The 18,281-nt window shown below is 38.3% G+C and overlaps 1 protein-coding gene across 1 annotated transcript in view; it reads left to right on the top strand.

Annotated features, from left to right (window-relative positions):
• Positions 1-18,281, top strand: part of DMD (dystrophin) — a 2,039,083-nt gene that overhangs the window by 327,648 nt on the left and 1,693,154 nt on the right. The window lies entirely within an intron of this gene.

Here is an 18,281-nt window from a genome sequence, read left to right as displayed (position 1 = left end):
TGGGGAGGTCACCTAGGAGGCTAGGAGGCTAGTATCTGTTTAGATAAGAGAAGAGGAATACCTAAGCAAAGATAGTGACTATTTGGGTACGTGCAAAAGCATCTTGACGTTCTTTCTGTCTTTGTGTAGAGGTGGAAATGAAGCCCTCTAGCAGTTAAATGACAAAATGATATGGCTATTTGGAAGAAGAAATAGAAGTAGGAACTAAAGGTCTTGATTTCCAGCTGAACATTTTTTTTTATGGTACCACACCTCAATGGTACCAGCCCATTGAACTGGAAAAGATCACCCTTATTAGGAATTAAATTCCCCAAAATAAAGCAAAAATGAAAACACCGGACTTCATCAAATCATAATTTTCTTTCTAAATATTGAAAATATATCAATTTCTAATAAACTGAACTCTCTTGGAGGCTCTTGAATGTACCTGCTATTCATTCATTTAATAAATATTTGTTGAGTGAACCCTTATTAGTTGTTACTGTATCAATAAAGGAGATTATTAATGGTAATCTTCACACAGGAAACTCATGTAAGGGGAAGCAAAGAAAGTGATAATAATTTTTCTGTGGGGGGAGCCAGCAGAGGTTAACTACTTTGGAGGGGAGCTCAGAGTTAAACTACTGAGTTACAAGCGCAAGCTGTGATGAGGGTCTTGTGCTCATATTAAATGACCACCCCCCTCTCTCTGTGTTCTTTATCGCCACAGTTTTTCTCCAGCCCAAGATGAGTCTGCCACAGTCACTGGTATAAATGCATGTTATTTCTACGTGAATGATCCTCTGCTCTTAAAATTTTCCCCAAGAGGATGGGAGCAGACTTTGTTATCCCTTCAGCTGCAAAAGGTATAGGGAGAATAGCTGTAAGATATGCAGGAACTAAGAGGTGGTATACATGGGTAACATGACACAAGGGGTAGATTCAGGAGTATTGTACCAAATGTAAGTGTTGCAAATTTATCCTGCCTCCGGCCCACCATTTTCTTTCATTGTTAGAGTTGATGAGTAGCTTTTGATATTAAATTATTTAAAAATCAATAAGATGCTATCATCTAATTGAACCATTGGGGTGATAGCTCACAGCTTAATTAGAGATTTCCTAAAGTAATGAATAGAAACCCTCATGGTTGTTTTGTGATCCACCTCCAAGAGAACCATAATATGCTATAATACTATTTGAGTAATTTATCGTCTGAATGGATTATAATGCTCATAAAAATCTCCACTGAGCTGCAGTTGTGCACCCTAACATTTTGTTGAAGTTAAAGATTCAGTAAATCCTTTTAATGTGCCATTATTAAATACATAATGCAATAAATCTAATAATTAAATCCTATTATTATAATGATTTATTGCTTGATCATATTTCTAGTGTAGTACTGCTAAATGTGCTATTGAGTTCAAATGCCTAATTAAACTGAACCCAGACTTACTGCATCTCACAATCATCAAGTATCTTATTTACATTATGGGCAGGTAATGAAAGTTGTTTTTTTTTTTTTTTTAACACTTTCACCAGCCTTATAAAATAAACTCTGCATTTATCACACGGGAACATATTGCTTCAGAAGCTTTTATTCCTCTCTTCAAATGTTTTCTGTATGTCGGAGTGCCCCTATCTCTGAATATCAGGGGCGAAAGCAAGGCCAGGGAAGGAAGTTGGTAAGTTGAAGAGTAACTTCAAATCCTAGACAATAGAAAGAACATTATTGCTTATTTACTGGCATCAGGGGATGGGCACCTGGAACTATTAATGGAATCTCAGTGGACTTGGATGGAGCACCCCCAGTTTTTGGCTGTAACTTGCAAAGTGCTAACTTTTACAGGGTTACATTGACCCAAAGTTGAGACCATTATCTGAATAATTAAAAAATATCTCTAATTGTACTATAGGTACAGTTAAAAGAGAAAGAAATGTTTCCTAACATAAACAGAACAGATTCAGAATTACAATATTATTAAAGGTGCTATTTGTTCCAATATTTTGCACTTCTTAATTTTACATTTTTATATGACATAATAGCTTTCCAAAGAGAATATTTAATCGCATGTGCACATGAGTTCTAAATGGTAACCACAGGGCTCTCAGGTGACAGATCTTTTAAATCTCTAGTTTCGCTTAGTCAGACATACTAATCCATTTGAATTTCCCAAACCAGGGATGTTGGAAGTGTAGTGAAATTAAGTGTAGTTTGTAATCATATTTCTCTGCTAACATCTGGCTGCAAGAATCTCTTAAGACTGATTCTGCAGCAGAACAATGACTGGAGGGGAAGGGGAGGTTTTGATCATCAAATATCACCATTATCCACTGGCATCCCCTTGTATTTCTCTTACTTGAAGCTTTGTGGCATTAGGGTATGTCTTAATTATTTGATTGTAATTGGCAATGTTATTGATTGTAAATCATTTTGACAGAAACTACCTTTTATCTTAAGAGTTTAAATGTACCTAGAGGCTACTAAGAGATGCCTGTGTTCCGTGAAAACATTACAGTAATAGTGTAAGTAGTTGAAATGTGCCCCATTTGGTACACATTAGTTTCCCTCATGGTACAACTCAGTTAAAAAAAAGAAAAAAAAGAATGTAGCTGAAAACTGATGAAGTGTTGAACAGCTTCACATTAAACACATGTGTACTGAGTATTTGCTGTGTGCAATATACAGTGATAGTTGTAGTAGGAAATAAAAAATTAAAATAATAATCGATTTCTGTCAGCTAGGACTTTATAATATAGTGGTGAGATGCACGCACACACATGCTAACTTTAATTCAGTCAAATGATGATTCCTAAATCAAAGACATGAACAAATGACTGAGGGAACAGAAGAATGGGGGAGATTAATTTTTTTATGAAGCTGGAGGTAAAGGAAGCATAAGGCAAGTGGATGGGTATCAAGAAAGAATTCATTGAGACAAAAACTCAAAGTAGAGTGTTGAAGGGGAGGAAAAACCACTAAAGACAGACCACCAAAATGGAATCCGTAGGGTAAGAAAAAGAAAGAACCAGTGGGCAACTGTGGTTGGAATACTTACAAGCAGGTTTTAGCACTATAACTCTGGTTGTACAGTATAGACTGAATTGGACGGTAATCAGGGTTTGGATATTATAGGTGGGAAGACCATTCTAGAGTTTATGTAACATTTTGGATCTAGAATCAATAGGGCTTAGCACTGATGCAATTCAGGATCTGAAAGAATGAGTCAAAAATAACTGAAAAATCTAGAGAATGGGTGTGTCATTGGAGAAGATTGGGAATATGGTCGAGGAGCAGGTTTATGAAGGAGAGGTGATGAGCTGTATTTATTATATATTGCATTTGATGTGTTGGTGAGATGTCCAAGTACAGATTTCCAACAATCCTGGCAAATGCATGTCAAGATCTGAGGAGGAACATCACTGTGAGAATTTGATATGCGTGCCACCGAGGTAGTAATACAGGCAAGATGCCATAATTAAAGATAACTAATTTGGGGGCAGCCGTGTGGAGTTGAAGCCATTTGGGAGATGAGATGGCAAAAGTATATCGCACACACTTCAAAGGAAAAGGGTGCCAGAAGCAAATCTTGAGAAGAGTTTACATTTAAAATATGGGCAGATAAAGAGAAGCTCACAAAGAAGCGTTCAGGAAAATATCAGGAGGTTGTAAAGAGTATGTGATCCCAGAGACAGCAGAAAGGGAAATAGTTTTCAAGAAGTATGTGACAACATTGGCTAAAGGAAGTGATTAATAGAAATTAAATTAGGGGCTGAGAAAAGGCCATTCAGGGTTTATTTATTTATTTTTTTTAACATTTATTCATTTTTTGAGAGACAGAGGGTGAATGGGGAGGGGCAGAGAGAGAGGGGGAGACACAGAATCCAAAGCAGTCTCCAGGATCTGAGCTGTCAGCACAGAGTCCGACGCGGGGCTCGAACCCATGAACGGCGAGATCATGACCTGAGCCAAAGTCGGACGCTTAACTGACTGAGCCACCCAGGTGCCCCCCACCCCAAAGATTTTTTTTAATGTTTATTTATTTTTGAGAGAGAGAGACAGACAGCGTGTGAGCAGGGGAAGGGCAGAGAGAGAGGGAGACGCAGAATCTGAAGCAGGCTCCAGGCTCTGAGCTGTCAGTACAGAATCCGACATGGGGCTCAAACTCATGGACTGTGAGATCATGACCTGAGCTGAAGTCAGTTACTTAACCAACTGAATCACTCAGGCACCCCTAGGTTTTCTAATTGTATTGATGAGTTCTGATTTCAGTGGAGTGGTAGACCATAACCTATGAATTCACCCATCCCATCCACCCATCTTCCCATCCATTCACTCCTTCATCCAGTAGTCATTCAGTCATTCTTTGGCACTTACACCTAGGCGTGGCATGGTATTAAACTGAGATTAGTGCTCACTGTGGCACCACATATACAGAAATTGGAACAATCAAGTGGGACTTGAAGTGGATAAACTGGTAGAGGTAAGCAAAAACTTCTCTCTCCTGAGAGGAAGGGAAGGGGCCCAGAACACTGGCATGGAAGCAGCTTTGGGGGAGCTTCTTATAAACAGATCAAAAGCATCCTGAGATTTCAGTAGTGTAGACTGGAAGAAAGGGAGGAAAAGCAGATGAAGCAGTACAGGCCCTGGGGCACTTGAAACATGGCTAAGAGGAGAGTGAGTGCTGGGAGACAGCAGCAGGATGGGGGCCTTCTCCATAAAGAGAGGCAAATATTCGGGTCTCGGTCAAGAGGACCATGATGCAAGGCTGTGTCTTCATTCCGGAGAGATCCTAGAGTACTTTTCTGGGTTTCTGTTGCTTTCTAAGAAAATATTACAAGTTTAGTGGCTTGAAATAACAATTACTTTATGTCAGGATTTTCTGGATCAGAAATTTGGGAGGGTTCGGTTCACTCATTCTTCTACTCTATATTGTATCAGTTGACATCTGTTGGTTGTATTCCGAGAGTGGATGGGATGGTCTGGAAGGTCCAAGACAGTTTCACGCACATGTAGAGTGCCTTTGTGAGGAGAGCTGAAAGGCTGAGCTCAGCAGGGCCTGTCAACCAGAGAGCGAACACATGTTTTTTTCCAGCATGATGGTTTCAGTTTAGTCAGTTTGCATACACAGCCGCTTAGGGCTCCCAGAGAAAGTATTTCAGGAAACCCAGAAATAAACAAAAGGCTACTATTAATGACCTAACCTTGGAAGACCCATAATATCATATTCGTTGTATTCTGCTAGTCAGGCAAGTCACGAAGAATAGCCACGCTTCAAGGGGAGGAGAGTTAGATGCTGCCTCTTGATGAAAAAAAGTGTCGGAGAATTTTGTGGCGATCTACAGTCCATCACAGCTGCTGGGAATAATTTCCTCCTTCTATTATATTACCCTCAGTATTAAAAACTCAGTGTCTTGCAGAAGAAGAAAGTATCAGTGGCTCCAGCTGTGAAGGGCAGAGGAAGGAAGGGCCTGACAAATAGAAGCCAGGAAAGAAGGAAGATTTGCAGCTGCAGGAAGGAAAGAGATAAAGCCTGGCAGGGTACCATTGATGGTATAGAGTTCAAGGCTCATGCTGACCGTTTATTCCTCTATAGTTTCAAAGTCCACACTTGGTATCAAGCAAACCGTCAGAAAACAACTTAGCTTCTCTCCTGGTGAAAGATGGACTCTTTCGTAATGTTCCCCCCCTTAGCAATGGGTTAAGTATGATTTAAGAAAAAGGGACGTGAAAAGCTTATCTGCTTTTTTTTGGAAACAGTGTCTGAAGATATTTTCTATTACGTTTTGTTATGAATTTGAGAATTGGCTATGGAAGCTGCTATGAGTAAAGAATAGACTAAGGCCTTGCCTTTCACACTGTCCTCTACAGTTCAGCAGCATCAGCATCACTGAGACTGTGTTAGGAGAGATTTTCAGGCCCCACCCACGACCTAGAATCAATCATCTGTGCACTTTAACATTTCTCGGATGTTTCCTGTGCAAACCGAAGTTAAGACACATGGGGCTAAGGGATATTTTATTATTCAGATCACAACAATGGACTCAGACTATGTTTGTTTGGATTTATTTGCCTTCTAGCACTTCAGATTTTTTTTTGTTTACTATAAAAACTGCCATAGATGATATCATTTATTATATTAATTCCACTTTGGCAAAGACTCCAACGATATATTTATTTCATAAGTAAGACCAGTAGGAAAAAAAGTTTGATAATTTGTCTTACTGATAAATACTTATGCTTTCTACCAATAATATCTCCCAAGTCATGTTCAGAAGATTAAGTCTCTGGGATCTTAATAAGTACTTTGTGAAAAGGGTTTCATGGTTACATCTTTTGGAAATATGAACCATTGTTTTCACTATACTAGTTAATAGGATATTTTTACACTAGGCATTCTGTAAGAAAGGCTAGAATTTGCAATATGTCTTAGTCTGTTTGGGCTGCTGTAAGGGAACACCATAGACTGGGTGGCTTATGAACAACTGAAATTTATTTCTCACAGTTCTAGTGGCTGAGAAACCTAAGATCCAGGCAATGGTAGATTCGTTGTCTGGTAAGGACCCACATCCTGGTTCGTAAATGTCTGTCTTCTTGCTGTGTCTAACTTGATAGCAAGGCCGAGGGATTTTTGGAAGTCTCATTTATAAGGGTACTAATCCTATGTATGAGGGCTCCACCTTTATGTCCTAATCACCTCCAGGAGGCCTAATACCATCACACTAGGGATTAAGATTTCAGCATGTCGGGGCGCCTGGGTGGCGCAGTCGGTTAAGCGTCCGACTTCAGTCAGGTCACGATCTCGCGGTCCGTGAGTTCGAGCCCCGCGTCGGGCTCTGGGCTGATGGCTCAGAGCCTGGAGCCTGTTTCCGATTCTGTGTCTCCCTCTCTCTCTGCCCCTTCCCTGTTCATGCTCTGTCTCTCTCTGTCCCAAAAATAAATAAAAAACGTTGAAAGATTTCAGCATGTGAATCTTGACGGTGGGTTGGGGAGGGGATATAAACATTCAGTGTATAACACAGCTTTTGGGGAGGAAAATTTTCCTCTATACTTCAAGGTTTTTCTGGCTGGTGTAAGAATTAAATTGACATTAGACAGATGAACAGGAAAAAGACGAATTTAATTCATGTGTTTGGAAGCTCACAGAAATATGAGCCTCAGAGAAGTGACCACAACAGGTGGCTTTTATACCTTTTAGGGAAAGAAGCAATAAATTTGTGAGACATTGACAAGACAAAAAACTTTGGTCTTGGGGTAGTAAAGTAAATTGGTGAAAAGGTTTGTTTGGACAGCCTTCTAGGCCCTGGATTCCCTCTCTCTGGTTATAAGGATATTTCTTTACCTCCTAGTAGAGTAAGGGCACTTTTCACATGGGAGACTTATTTCCTGCTTTCAGAGAGACAAAGGAGGGTCAGAGTGTCCTTTTTACATTTAAGTAACTTAAATTCAAAATAACCACTCTGCCAAAGTCAAAGTAAGGTATTTTGGGGGGGCCTGCTCTGCATACCTTTATTTATTATTCATTCATTCTTGAATGAGAGAGAGTGCGAGCAGGGGAAGGGCACGGAGAAAGGGAGACCCAGAATCCTAAGCAGGCTCCAGGCTCTGAGCTGTCAGCACAGAGCCCGACACAGGGATAGAACTCACGAACCTGAGATCATGACCTGAGCCAAAGTCAGACGCTTAACTGACTCAGCCACCCAGCCACCCCAGTGGAATATACCTTTAAAAAATGTTTGTCTACATTGCGAAAGTGGCATAAACCATTGTTTGCTTTATTTCCTAGATAGCAGAGAACACAGAGCTTTGTCTGGAGCCTAATTCTGTAGCTTTATTTAGCCAGGAGTTTGCCGTATAGACTTATTCTGCCTTTTTATTTTTGATCTCATGATGACCATATGTTATATTGGGTTTTACATATTTGTGCTTCACTGTAAGAGCCTCAAATCCATTGTGAAGTTTGGAAAGGCACGGATCGTAACTGAATACAATATAGTAATAATCACAACAACAACAATAATAGCTGACATTTACTGGGTACTTACTGTATAGCAGGCCATACGCTAAGTGCTTTCTGTGGGTGACTGACTCTACTCAACAACCATGTGAGGTATGCTCTCTTATTGCCATTTTTCACATGGGCAAACTGAGGGTCAATGACGTTAGGTAACTTCCCTAAGGTCACAGTGCAAGTGATGAGTCTCCTTCATCAAGCTTGCACACTGACTGACAAAGAGACTCTAGAAAAGGATTTTTTTTTTTAACTTACTAAACTTCTTCTTGTGCTTTCAAGTGTAGATCACAACTCTTGGCTGTTATGCACAACTAGCAAATTTAAAAGCAATCACTCTCAAGGCTTTTGAATAACTACTGTTCTCAGTTTACAAACAAACACGCCACGTTAAGTATTTCACATAGCATCCATAGATTGAATAAATGACTTTTTTCTTTTTAGGTACTGTATTTCAACTGTTTGACAAAACTGCTCAAGCGATATTAAGAAGTTGAAGAGGGGCGCCTGGGTGGCTCACTTGGTTAAGTGTCTAGCTCTTGGCTTCGGCTCACGTCACGATCTTGTGGTTTCGTGAGTTCGAGCCCCGCATTGGGCTCTCTGCTGACAGTGTGGAGCCTGCTTGAGATTCTCTCTCTCCCTTTCTTTCTGACCCTCCTCTGCTCATGCTGTCGCTCTCAAAGATAAATAAATAAACTTAAATTAAGAAGTTGAAGAAAAATTCCATGGAAAAGAGCTATCTTACAAAACCCATATTAACACCCTTAATACAAAAGTCCATTAGTTCTCCATCACTGAAGAACTGCAAAATGAACAAAGTTAGGGAGAATCTAAGATGATTTTTCCCCCTGACGTAATTTCTAAATACTGCTTGTGCCATAGAGTAATCTAGTGAATCCTGTGGACCTTTTCTTAGAATATTGTTTTAAAATTCATACTATGAAGTACATAAAGTTACAAGGAAGAGCAATTGAATTACAATACAATTATAAAAATACTAAATATATTTGTGGTGTGCTTAAAGGTAAAATTGTTAATGCATTAACAAAATATAGAAGAGGGTTTAATGGCCACTGTCATTTCCAAATGGTCATGAGTGTAAGCAGTATATGAAGACACTTGGAACAGGTGTCATGTGTTATAAAAAAAAAAATCTGTGACTTTTATTTGTGACAAAAGTCTCAAGTACTGTTAATAATGTTCACTTGCCTAAAATCATACAGAAAGAAAATGATACATTTCTATTAGATTTTATAAAAAATAAACATGGAATTTTTTTCCTGTCCAAGTTCAGGGATCCTCTGAATCCATGAACCTCTTTCCCTTGTCCCTTTGGACCTCAGGTTGAGAACCTCTCAGAGTTTAGAGCTAGAATGAGTGCCTTTCCTTTTATTTGATAGCAACTTTATAACATGCTAGTATTTCATTTTTGTCTCTATTTTTAGGAGGCCCAATGATAAGTGTTTGTTAATTTGCGATAGTTATTCTTAGTTTATAGAGTTTTACTATTTTTGCGTCTTTTCCCCTCGTCTTCTTTGGATACTAGACACAGATTAGGAGAATGTGAGTACTGAGGATATCCACAGAGAATAACCAGTTTAATCCACTCTGCTTTACTATAAAGAACAAATGTTCAGAGAGGCGCCTTGATGAACTCAAGGTTACACAGTGAAAGTGCTGAGCCTAGAGTGGAGTTTCTCAAAATGTAATCTACTTTATACCTGCATCAGAATCACCTGGCAACCTGTAGTTTTGTTTTAATTTCTTTTAATGTTTATTTTATTTTTGAGAGAAAAAATGTGTGTGTGTGTGTGTGAGAGAGAGACAGAGAGAGAGACAGAGAGAGACAGAGAGGGAGACGCAGAATCCGAAGCAGGCTCCATGCTTTGAGCTGTCAGCACAGAGCCCGATGTGGGGCTTCAACTCACTGCAAACTTACAGACTGCAAGATCATGACCTGAGTCGAAGTCAGACGCTTAACTGACTGAGCCACCCAAGCACCCCATAACCTACAGTTTTTAACAAGCTCATCCAGTCGGTTCTGATATATACTAAAGTCTGAAAAACAGAGGCTTGAGTCCTGAATGCCTAGTTTCAGGAGCTGGTTTTCTTCCACTAAAGCATACTGCCTGCTAGTTGTATAGAAATGAGGAGGAAAAGAAATGAATCAAAATCACAGAGAGGACTGTAGTCAGTAACCTCAAGAGCCCACATTTTGCGATCTGTTTTTGAAAAGAGGATGGGTACTTATTCCCATGGAATCAGAAGGAAGCAGGAAAGAGAACATGATGGAATGCCGTGTGCCCTGAAGTCCCAGAGGGCAGGGTTCTGTAACCACTTCAGCAATTATATATGACTTTAAAAAGAAACTAGGAGAATGAGAAACTGAATTAAATCAAGACTGATACTGATAAGACAAGTATGATGAACATTTGAGGGAGACAGGGAGACACATCTGATGGTGAGGTCATAGCCACCATGAAGAGAAGTTAAGAGTTTACAGGAATGGGATGAGGCTTTGGAGTCTCCCTGTTGCCTCTCTTGCCCACCTTCATAAATTTTCACAATAGCCAGAGAGATCTTTTTAAAATTCAAATTAGATCATAGCCTTCCTCTACTTAAAACTCATCAAAGTCTGTTGCATTTGGAATAACATCTATACATCTGTTTCCCCTGGTGCATACTGTTCCCTCTATCTGTAAATCTATTACCACCTCCCTTCTTCAAGTGTCTGACTGTGTCTCATCTTTCAGACTTACCTCATATGTTGCCTCCTCAGAAGGGGCTTCTTATCTATGTCAGTGGCCCTGAAATTATCTTTTATGCAACTCCGTTCTCATCTTAGCATTTGAAATCTTATAATCCTTATTTACTTACTTACTTACTTACCAACGTATTTACTTAACTTACTTACTTGTTTCTTGTTCATCTGCCTGAGGAGACAGTAAGCTTCAGAAATCGTTGTTCACTCAAACCTCATGTTATGCGTCTCTTATTGTGGATAATAAACATTTGTTGAATTTTAAAGTGGGATAAGAGGGTTGAGAATAGTAATATCTGGTTAGAGGGAGTAATTCACTATAATTCATGGGGCGGAATAATTCAAAGTGGATGAGGAGGCATGAACTAGCTATGTGGATGGATGCAAAGTGATGTTCAAAGCCATGATAACATAGCAGGTCAAAGAACTTTGAAGTGAAGGCATTGATCGTTATGATGTTCAACAATATGTTGGTCATGATGACATGTCAGCCTCTAAGTTTCAAGGGGTTTATGTCACATTCAATTATTAGGGGTGACAGGTCCATAGTCATCCTCGGTTGGAGTCTTCTCCTGATACAGTGAATTCATGTTGTCTATTTCTGCTGTTGGCCTCTCTGCTAAAGTACGAGCAGAGATGATCGGAATCTGTCAAGCCTTTGGATATCATGTCCATTCCTGTGCCTTTGTCATCTCAGTTTAGGGTTGCCTCAAGTGTCAAGGAGCAACCCTTTACTTTCACTTGCTTTCACAGTTGATCCATTGCTGATTCTACTGCGCTGGTGCTACTGAGATGGGGTAGGGTGGACTCTCAGTGTCTTCAACCTCCCAGGCCATATCGTAGCAAGCCAGACATAGATCTTCTCAGCTCTGAGATTACACCCCACATATCTAGGGTCTCTGAGACTTGTTCCCAGAGTTGGAATGGGATGATACAGTCCCTCCTCAGAAACTCATAATAATGGCTATTGGTCTTATGCACTATAATTCTTTTCATTCCCATGCTTTTTCCAGCTATTAAACTGTGGGATGAGGCAGACTGTTTCTATATCATATTCCAGTTTTCCCCAACTCTTATTTATGGCATAGATAACATGTCATTGGTACTCAATGTATTGATGATTTTTCAATGCACGCCTTTGATCTGTTCCATAGATTTCAGACGCTTACTTAGAAACCTAGTATTTAAGCCTTAGTATCTTTTCCTTTGCATCTTTATGGTAACAAACTGATGTTCAGGGAAGTACCCACACATAGTTTCCAAAAACAGAGGGAACCACCGGCGAATATGCCAAAATATTTACCTGCTACATGATCTTAAATATGAGGGATGTCTTAGTCCATTCAGGCTGTTATAACAAAATGCCAGAGACGTGGTGGCATACAAATTACATTTATTTCTCACAGTTCTGATGCCTGGATATCCAAGATCCAGGTGTTAGCATGGTCAGATTGTGGTCAGGTTCTTCTTGGGGTTGGAGGCTGCCAACTTCCTGTTGTAGTCTCACACAGTGGAAGGAGCTCGGGAGCTCTCTGGGGCCTCTTTTATAAGAGTACTAATTTCATTCATGAAGGCTCTACCCTCATGATGTAAGCACCTCCCGAAGACCCCACCTCCTAATACCATCACAGTGGTCACTGAGATTCCAGTGTATGTAGTTTGGGAGCAGACAGTCAAACCATAACAAGGGATAAAAGGAGGCAAGCCTTCAACCGGTTATGATTGCAGGCAAATGAAAATCAAGATTAAATTCTATGTAAGAAGAGTCTGTGATGGAGTAACTGAGACAGAGGGCATAAAGGCAACTGTTCAAAATGCTTTAAGGTTTTAGAGGACATTGAAGAAAGAGTTAGGAAGTAGACTGATAGTGAGAAAGAGAGGAAAAATGGATCAAGATAAAAAATAAAATTAGGCAAAAAGACTGCAGATTAGGGAAGAGTGGTTCTGTCCAGGGCTGGGGTTGAAGCTTACAGCAAGGAAGCAGGGCAAGGATATTTTGGTAAGCATAGTGTGTGGTTTGAAGCATCTTCTAAACATCAAATAGGCAAACAAACAAACAAAAACCATTGGGGATAAACTTCATTGTCAATTCGATTTTTTTGGTTCCGATTGGCAGTTTTTTTTCAACGTGGTGCCATAAACTGTTAGGAGAGTTTCATCTGAGGTGTGTATGTGCTGTTGACCTGTTGTGCCATTTGTTAATGCCTGTAGGTTTTGTAAACGAGTTGGTGTTGTGTTTCCGCATCACTTTGTTTTGTTTTTCATTTTATTATTGGTATGTGTTGCCTGTTATATGTCAGTTGAGCAAGTATTCTTGAAACTTTATGACTGTTACTTTTCTTCAACCAGTTCAGGATCATGCATAAAAATACAAGAGGATTATAGCACTTTACCGTGGCTGTTTTTGCTGTATTAAGTCTAGTTGGGTTTTAAAGATTAATTTGTAGTCAGATTGGTTTTAGTCACTACAGAATACACTAACGAATGCAATGTCCACTTTAATGATCATGTGTATTTTTAAGCGTCTCTGAGGAGTTGTTAAGATTGGGCTATGAGAAGGTTGTTGCTAGTAATTGAAGTGTTAATTATACAGGATGATGCCTGTTTTGTGAACTAAAGGAGATGCAAATATTTAGGAATCTGTATTATTTTTCACACACGCATTAATGAATCAATTCCTTTTGACCTATTTCCTCATGGATGGCCCACACAATTACATTTGGGATAAAATAGGAAATGGACAGGTAGGTAAACATAAATATCAAGGAATAGGCTTTTGATAATTTGCTTCTAAATCCTTGTTCCCAAAACAGTCATACCATGCTGCGTGTATTCCATAAAATGAGGAGGTCAGGATAATTCCTAGTGCTACACGATGGTAAATACCCAGAGAGTTAACTATGCTTTGCAAATTGCAAAATTGGCTATATTTGAAAAAACATCTTTTTCTTCCTCCTTTGATTTAGATACAGGCACATTTTAGCTTCTAGCCCTGATAGTGCAGGCTAGGATAAACAAGACTGTGGGCCCTTAATGGGACCATAGTTGGGAGGATGCCAGCACAGGAAAGTCTGTTTTTAATAGAATAAAGCATGCAGCCTTCTCTTTGATGCCTTTTTCTTCCAAAATAAATTCTTAAAGATTTTTTAAAAATTATGCAGGGAAATGTTTATCATGGGAGGTTCAATAAAACCAACAAACAAAAAATGATAGAGTTGGGTAGGGATGAAGCTATAGCCTATAGAGTCAGAGAGAATGGATTTGAACCTGAGTTTAAATTCCTGGGTGAGTTTACTTGAGACTTCTGAGTCTTCATTTTCTCATGTCTAAAAAGGTAGAAACAATCTCTTCCTCGCTAATTGCTCCTAATATCAAACGGAATAAGTGTGACACTGTTCATAAAATTCCTAGAACATCTCAGTTTAATTAAGAAACACTCCAAAATGGCACTTGAGTTGATAAAGGAGGAGAACATGGTGTCAAGGAGGAGGAGGCAAAAAGGAATAGAAAGACTAGTAATATAAGATAATTCCAGTTTGAAAATAATGCGTTTATGTATAAACAGAAAAAAAGTCTGTGCAAAAATATACCATTATGTTGATGCTGGTTGAGTGGTGAGATTATACTGTGTTAGTTTCTTTGTGTTATTTTTCTGTATATCATTTTTTCCATAAAGTACATTGCCTGGTTTTAAAATCAGAAGAAACCATTTTTAAAACCAAGAAGTTAAAATGAATATATTTTCCATTTTAAATTTAACTTCACATTCCTGTTTAAACCTTCATCTCAGATCTTACAGGCTGAGATCAATAAATCATTGCTAATGCATTCCCTGTAATATTTAAATACAAAAGGTCAAGAGTTGGTCATTCGACCAGGTAAGTGAGTACCAGCCTTTTAAAAAGTTGTTGGGGTGCCTCATTTTAGCTCAGTTCATGATCTCATGGTTCACGGGTTCAAGACCTGCACTGAGCTCTGCAGTTACAGTGTAAAGCCTGCTTGGGATTCTCTCTCATTGCCTCTCTCTTTGCCCCTCTCCTGCACTTATGCGCTCTCTCTCTCTCTCTCTCTCTCTCTCTCGATAAATACATAAACTTTAAAAAGTGGCTAAGTATTTGGTATTCTTTAAAAAATATCTGGTGGTTTTTATATTTTTAAACCAAAACAATTTCACTTCCCTTTTTGCTCAATAATATTTTTGAAAAGTTGCTATTTTCATGAAATAAAACATTTTCCACAACATTGTTTTAAAATTGGCAAATATTTGGTGTGGCTAGGGGTGAATTACTGAATTAGGCACCTTTTATAGTTAAGTTATGTGATAGTGGAAAAGTCCTGGCAAAAACTTCTACTCAAATAGTTATTAAAGTATTTTTTCATATTTTTTAAATAAACAGGTGCCTATTAAGATTTTCTAATTAATTTACAAGACAATTTAAAGTTTTTCATGTGAGCTTTGTGAGGAAAAATGTCAAGCCTAAGTACTTCCCTTTGACTGTTGTTCAGCTTAATTTACTTAAAAATGTATTATTCTAGAAACACTAACCAAAGGTGACAGTTTAATTCACAGAGAATTCTTTTTGACTCACTATTTTTGCTTTGAAAATGTCTGAATGATAAACCACTGGAAATTAGAGATTATAATGAAGGAAATTAGATACACAGGAATTTTTTTCTGAAGTGACAACAGAGTAAAAAATCTAGCAAACAGGAAAACAAAAGGTCTACCTTTTCTTTTTTTTAAGTAGTCATAAGATCCAAGTGAACCTCAAATGAACATGTTGAGCAAGAAATACAATCTTTGTTGTATTTGTGGTATGTGACTACCACAGAAGAGTTCATTTTATTAAAGGTAGCTTTAGAAATCTTTTAAGGTTGACAGTACTGCATTCTTGATTCCATAAAATTGACAATCAAAAACCACAGAACTTTGTTAATTTTAATTTCATGTTGGAATTGGAGGAGCTGTGTCGAGTACATTGACTATGTTCTTTTCCAGATAACTCATTGAGTCTATCTCTAGAAATAGTGATTTTTTGCTCATATTCAATTTCGGCAGTAACAATGCTCCCCAGCTTTAAGTTCTGTTTCACAAAAATTATGAAGCTTCTCTTACAAGTAATTCATAAATAATTTATCCATATTTATATATTAAAGTATAATTTTTCAGACATATTTCTCCTTTGTAGAAACAAACGTTTATGTACAGACATGTATCAGTTAGCTAATGCTAATGCTATGTAACAACTACTTTTAAACTCAGTAGGTTAAAGCACCTAGTTCTTCAGCTGTCGGGATTATTCACGTGTCTCTAGTTAGCCATCAGTTGATCAGATGTCTTTGCTGATCTTGGCTGAGCTCTCCCACATGTCTGGCTGTCAACCAGCCAAAATGACGTCATCTGGGATTACTTGGAAACTTGGCTCTGAATCACATGTCTCATCTTCCAGCTCTCTAGCTCAGTCATGTTCTTTTGGTGAAGGTAGAGACATGAACAAGGGAGCAAAAGTGTTCGAGCCCTTGTGAGGCCTGCCTCTGGAAGTAGACCACTATCATTTCCACTGCATCCAATTGGCCAAAGTAAGACAATGGCCAACCCTGCTTCCAGAGGCAAGGTAGAGCAGTTGTTCCTGAACAACACAACTCTCTCGCCAAGTGTTATTTCCACACCAGAATAGTTCTCTCAGATTTTTGCAACTGCAGAATTAGGTTGTAAACAATGCCAATATTGGTCTTTCCTAAACAATATTAAGTACCTTAAAACATCAATGTAAATATTAGTGTGGAAAATATGGTAAAAACTTCAAAATTAGATGCCATGCTGTAAAGAATTAATACAAAAGACCATTGGACATTTGCCCAAGCTCCTTTGGGTGGCAAACCAAGTTCCCTCTGCTGTGGGTTCTCACACATCTCCCATCCCATCATCTGCCATCCCTCCATGTGCCCTGTGCTCCAATAACTGATTTATCCCAGTTTCTTGAATATTTGATGAAGTTTAATTTATTTGATCCTTAGCATCTGAAGTGCCTCTCTGCTTGGCATTCTCTTTCTCTTTCCACATCGACCTGTTGATTTCCTATTTAACTTTGTAAATTTCAATTCAAGGACTTGTGCTTCTGTTACTCTATCAAAGATGACATCTCTCCTTATTTGTGCTGACACCATATTTATAATACCTCTATTGACAGGGTTATAACACAATGCTATAATTATATTTGCTTAGATGCAAACCTTCTTCCTGACCATGGCCAAAGCTTGGAAAACAATGTCAGTATCTTGTTTTTTTTAAATCTTTTTATCTTCCCAATTATTCCCAGCATCTGGAACAGTATAAAGTATTTGAATAGTATCTATTTAATTTAGTTGAATAATTTCACTACCCTCCTCCTTTGATATGTTAGGAAAATAAGCAAACTACCAAATAATTTATTCAAGTTCACACAGTTGGAAAAAGAACTGCAATTAAATAAATGCCTATTTGGCTTCAGATGCAATATTCTTTAACATGTGACTATATGAATCTCACATGGAAGACTTTGGATAAGTGACTGGCATGTTTGAGTGGATCTCTCAAGAAATAAGTGCACTGATTGCACAGGTAAAACTTTTCCTATTTCTTTGATCTCATTTATTCCTCATCAAGGATTACCATTTAAGGATTGCTTTAAATATATCTATATTTTGATCTGTAGTCTTTCTAGGTTTTCGGTGTGGGGTATTGCGTTTGTTTTTTTTAACAGAATTAACATTAAAAAGCCATATCTTCCATATACCTTAGAATAAATTCTTCATTTTAAAAACTTGTTTTGGTCTCTAGAGCAGTATTTACCAGATTTATTGAGGATCTCACTGCTTGGCATATGGGACTCCTGAACGAGTTAATAGAATCCCCCATAAGAGTGATATCACAGTAAAAATTTAGGACATTGAAGAATTTTCCTAATGTGCATATGTAGAATTATCACTGTGTTATTATCCTTCAGTTACTAATTCAACCTAAAATTAAAAGCAATTTTGTTCGTAGGCTGTGTAACTGCATCTGACCTTCAGAAACTTCAGGGGAAAGAAAAAGAATAATTAGTTAAATTATCCCCTACTTTATTGAAAGATTGTGAAAATGAGCAAGTAAAATTTATGTCACACTGACCCTGAGTGGCATCATGGTCATAGAAGCCCAGCCCAAATAGTGGTTACAGTGTAGAGAGTGGTTAAGAAATCTGGAGATAGACTGCTTGAATTCGGGTTGGTATCTACCACTTTTTCACTGCGTGGCTTTAGTCAGGTTACTTATGTTCTCTGTGCTTCAGCTTTGTCATCTAGAAAATGGGAATGATTTTAATTGATTGTTGTGGCAGTTAATTAAAATAATCCCTGTACAGTGCACAGAATTGTGACTGACTTAAATTAAGCACTTAATGTGTATTACTCACATCTTTGTAGAACATAGGAGGATGAATCATATGAAATAGCCAATATTAAACCATATTTGACTTCAGAATTGTAAGTTTCATATGAATCAAACTATTAGA

Source organism: Herpailurus yagouaroundi, unplaced genomic scaffold, assembly GCF_014898765.1.
Source record: "Herpailurus yagouaroundi ecotype Mexico unplaced genomic scaffold, PumYag 67793, whole genome shotgun sequence".
In the NCBI taxonomy this organism is placed as follows: Eukaryota; Metazoa; Chordata; class Mammalia; order Carnivora; family Felidae; genus Herpailurus; species Herpailurus yagouaroundi.
This window is presented reverse-complemented; position numbering and strand designations above follow the sequence as displayed.